Consider the following 5,173-nt stretch of genomic DNA (forward strand, 5'->3'; position numbering starts at 1 on the left):
AAAGCGACTCCCCGGGCCGAGTGCGGACTCCCCGGGCCGGGTGCGGACTCCCCGGGCTGGTGCGGACTCCCCGGGCTGGGTGCGGACTCCCCGGGCTGGGTGCGGACTCCCCGGGCTGGGTGCGGACTCCCCGGGCTGGGTGCGGACTCCCCGGGCTGGGTGCGGACTCCCCGGGCTCCCCGGGCTGGGTGCGGACACCCGGGGCCGGGTGCGGACTCCCCGGGCTGAGTGCGGACTCCCCGGGCTGGGTGCAGACTCCCCGGGCTGGGTGCGGACTCCCCGGGCCCCGGGTGCGGACTCCCCGGGCTGGGTGCGACTCCCCGGACTCCCCGGGCTGAGTGCGGACTCCCCGGGCTCCCCGGGCTGGGTGCGGACTCCCCGGACTCCCCGGGCTGAGTGCGGACTCCCCGGGCTGGGTGCGGACTCCCCGGGCTCCCCGGGCTGGGTGCGGACTCCCCGGACTCCCCGGGCTGAGTGCGGACTCCCCGGGCTGGGTGCGGACTCCCGGGCTGGGTGCGACTCCCCGGGCTGGGTGCGGACTCCCCGGGCTGGGTGCGGATCCCCGGGCTGGGTGCGGACTCCCCGGGCTGGGTGCGACTCCCCGGGCTGGGTGCGGACTCCCCGGGCTGGGTGCGGACTCCCCGGGCTGGGTGCGGACTCCCCGGGCTCCCCGGGCTGGGTGCGGACTCCCCGGGCTGGGTGCGGACTCCCCGGACTCCCGGGCTGAGTGCGGACTCCCCGGACTCCCCGGGTTGGGTGCGGACTCCCCGGGCTGGGTGCGGACTCCCCGGGCTCCCCGGGCTGGGTGCGGACTCCCCGGGCTGAGTGCGGACTCCCCGGGCTGGGTGCGGACTCCCCGGGCTGTGTCCGGACTCCCCGGGCTGGGTGCGGACTCCCCGGGCTGGGTGCGGACTCCCCGGGCTGGGTGCGGACTCCCCGGGCTGGGTGCGGACACCCCGGGCTGGGTGCGGACTCCCCGGGCCGGGTGCGGACTCCCCGGGCTGGGTGCGACTCCCCGGGCTGGGTGCGGACTCCCCGGGCTGGGTGCGGACTCCCCGGGCTGGGTGCGGACACCCCGGGCTGGGTGCGGACTCCCCGGGCTGGGTGCGGACTCCCCGGGCTGGGTGCGGACTCCCCGGGCTGGGTGCGGACTCCCCGGGCTTGGTGCGGACTCTCGGGGCTGGGTGCGGACTCCCCGGGCTGGGTGCGGACTCCCCGGGCTGGGTGCGGACTCCCCGGGCCGGGTGCGGACTCCCCGGGCCGAGTGCGGACTCCCCGGGCCGGGTGCGGACTCCCCGGGCTGGGTGCGGACTCCCCGGGCTGGGTGCGGACTCCCCGGGCCGGGTGCGGACTCCCCGGGCCGAGTGCGGACTCCCCGGGCCGAGTGCGGACTCCCCGGGCTCCTGCGCCGTCAACGCTGGACCCCTGGACCTGGAGCCACAACACAATTGAATTAACCAATAATTCTTAGAGAAATACACAACATTTTTGGCCCTTAGTCGCCCAATAATTACAGTCACCAAGGTTGCAAATCAAAACACAATTATTTTTTATTTAGGACAAGAACTATGATAAAATATGCAGCAAATAAAACTGGTTAACTGTTACCTTTGTTTCAGGGGATTCTCTAAGATTCTTTCCTTCAAACCAAGCTTTCAGGTCAAGCTCCCTGTTTTCACCTTGTAATGGTTTGCATTCATTCATTCTTTCCGGTTCTCTGTAGAGCTCAGGACTGAGGACGTGAGTTCGAACTCGGTTCCAGGTCACTGTCTGTGTGGAGTTTGCACATTCTCCCCGTGTGAACATAGAACATAGAACATAGAAAATACAGCACAGAACAGGCCCTTCGGCCCACGATGTTGTGCCGAACCTTTGTCCTAGATTAATCATAGATTATCATTGAATCTACAGTGCAGAAGGAGGCCATTCGGCCCCCTGAGTCTGCACCAGCTCCTGGAAAGAGCACCCTACCCAAACTCAACACCTCCACCCAACACCAAGGGCAATTTATCATGGCCAATTCACCTAACCCGCACATCTTTGGACTGTGGGAGGAAACCGGAGCACCCGGAGGAAACCCACGCAGACACGGGGAGGACGTGCAGACTCCGCACAGACAATGACCCAAGCCGGAATCGAACCTGGGACCATGGATCTGTGAAGCAATTGTGCTATCCACAATGCTACCGTGCTGCCCTTAAGAACAAATAAATCTACACTATATCATTTTCCCGTAATCCATGTACCTATCCAACAGCTGCTTGAAGGTCCCTAATGTTTCCGACTCAACTACTTCCACAGGCAGTGCATTCCATGCCCCCACTACTCTCTGGGTAAAGAACCTACCTCTCAGGGTTAAACTCCTATATCTTCCACCTTTCACCTTAAATTTATGTCCCCTTGTAATGGTGTGTTCCACCTGGGGAAAAAGTCTCTGACTGTCTACTCTATCTATTCCCCTGATCATCTTATAAACCTCTATCAAGTCGCCCCTCATCCTTCTCCGCTCTAATGAGAAAAGGCCTAGCACCCTCAACCTTTCCTCGTAAGACCTACTCTCCATTCCAGGCAACATCCTGGTAAATCTTCTTTGCACCTTTTCCAGAGCTTCCACATCCTTCCTAAAATGAGGTGACCAGAACTGTACACAGTACTCCAAATGTGGCCTTACCAAAGTTTTGTACGGCTGCATCATCACCTCACGGCTCTTAAATTCAATCCCTCTGTTAATGAACGCGAGCACACCATAGGCCTTCTTCACAGCTCTATCCACTTGAGTGGCAACTTTCAAAGATGTATGAACATAGACCCCAAGGTCTCTCTGCTCCTCCACAATGCCAAGAACTCTACCGTTAACCCTGTATTCCGCATTCATATTTGTCCTTCCAAAATGGACAACCTCACACTTTTCAGGGTTAAACTCCATCTGCCACTTCTCAGCCCAGCTCTGCATCCTATCTATGTCTCTTTGCAGCCGACAACAGCCCTCCTTACTATCCACAACTCCACCAATCTTCGTATCGTCTGCAAATTTACTGACCCACCCTTCAACATCCTCATCCAAGTCATTAATGAAAATCACAAACAGCAGAGGACCCAGAACTGATCCCTGCGGTACACCACTGGTAACTGGGATCCAGGCTGAATATTTGCCATCCACCACCACTCTCTGACTTCTATCGGTTAGCCAGTTTGTTATCCAACTGGCCAAATTTCCCACTATCCCATGCCTCCTTACTTTGTGCAGAAGCCTACCATGGGGAACTTTATCAAATGCCTTACTAAAATCCATGTACACTACATCCACTGCTTTACCTTCATCCACATGCTTGGTCACCTCCTCAAAGAATTCAATAAGATTTGTAAGGCAAGACCTACCCCTCACAAATCCGTGCTGACTATCACTAATCAAGCAGTGTCTTTCCAGATGCTCAGAAATCCTATCCTTCAGTACCCTTTCCATTACTTTGCCTACCACCGAAGTAAGACTAACTGGCCTGTAATTCCCAGGGTTACCCCTAGTCCCTTTTTTGAACAGGGGCACGACATTCGCCACTCTCCAATCCCCTGGTACCACCCCTGTTGACAGTGAGGACGAAAAGATAATTGCCAACGGCTCTGCAATTTCATCTCTTGCTTCCCATAGAATCCTTGGATATATCCCGTCAGGCCCGGGGGACTTGTCTATCCTCAAGTTTTTCAAAATGCCCAACACATCTTCCTTCCTAACAAGTATTTCCTCGAGCTTACCAATCTGTTTCACACTGTCCTCTCCAACAATATTGCCCCTCTCATTTGTAAATACAGAAGAAAAGTACTCATTCAAGACCTCGCCTATCTCTTCAGACTCAATACACAATCTCCCGCTACTGTCCTTGATCGGACCTACCCTCGCTCTAGTCATTCTCATATTTCTCATCATATGTGTAAAAGGCCTTGGGGTTTTCCTTGATCCTACCCGCCAAAGATTGTTCATGCCCTCTCTTAGCTCTCCTAATCCCTTTCTTCAGTTCCCTCCTGGCTATCTTGTATCCCTCCAATGCCCTGTCTGAACCTTGTTTCCTCAGCCTTACATAAGTCACCTTTTTCCTCTTAACAAGACATTCAACCTCTCTTGTCAACAATGGTTCCCTCACTCGACCATCTCTTCCCTGCCTGACAGGGACATACATATCAAGGACACGTAGCACCTGTTCCTTGAACAAGTTCCACATTTCACTTGTGTCCTTCCCTGCCAGCCTATGTTCCCAATTTATGCACTTCAATTCTTGTCTGACAACATCGTATTTACCCTTCCCCCAATTGTAAACCTTGCCCTGTGTGCGTGGGTCTCATCCCCACAGCCCAAAGATGTGCAGGGTAGGTGATTGGCCACGCTAAATTAGCCCTGAATTGGAAACAAATAATTGGATACTCTAAATTTATTTTTTTTAAAGGTTCCCTGTGGATTCAGAAATACAGCAGATCACAGCATTTCTGGGGGGAGAGAGAAGGAAGAGAGAGAGCAGGCACTCACTGCTCCTTCCTTGAGCATCCAGGACCCAACTCTGCTTTCCTAGGTGTCTGGAAATCATCTCATTCGGGTAGGACCCAATCACCACCTGTTACCGGGCAGAATACGGCCTTTTGGCTAATTCATTGGCCACCAGCCAACAATCGAATTAATCCCACCCCATCTCTCGGGTGCCACAAAGTCTGAATTCTGCTGCTTGAAAACTAGCAGTATATACTCTGTCGCAACTAATTGAATTCCTCATTCTCTCTGCTGCTTGACTTAAAGATACCTGTCCATTAAACATCCATGGATTAAATGATAACGGGAAAAAAGTAAAGAAAGGGGAAATAAGGGGATCAACAGGATGGACCCTTACACTGTAAAACCCCAAAACTGTCTGAACCCCCAAACTGTAAAACCTGTGATGAATGTAGAAATTGTTATATATTATTTTTCATATTTCTGGCAGTAATGTTACTAAAAACCCCTGGTTTAAAATATATACAGGCAGTGTATCTACTAAAGCTATAATTAAGTAGTCATAAAAGATGAGGCAATGATTGATGTTAGACCATAAGACATAGGAACAGAATTAGGCCACTCGGCCCATCGAGTCTGCTCCGCCATTCAATCATGGCTGATATTTCTCTCATCCCCATTCTCCTGCCTTCTCCTCAT

This window comes from Scyliorhinus torazame, chromosome 29 (genome assembly GCF_047496885.1).
Source record: "Scyliorhinus torazame isolate Kashiwa2021f chromosome 29, sScyTor2.1, whole genome shotgun sequence".
Lineage (NCBI taxonomy): Eukaryota > Metazoa > Chordata > Chondrichthyes > Carcharhiniformes > Scyliorhinidae > Scyliorhinus > Scyliorhinus torazame.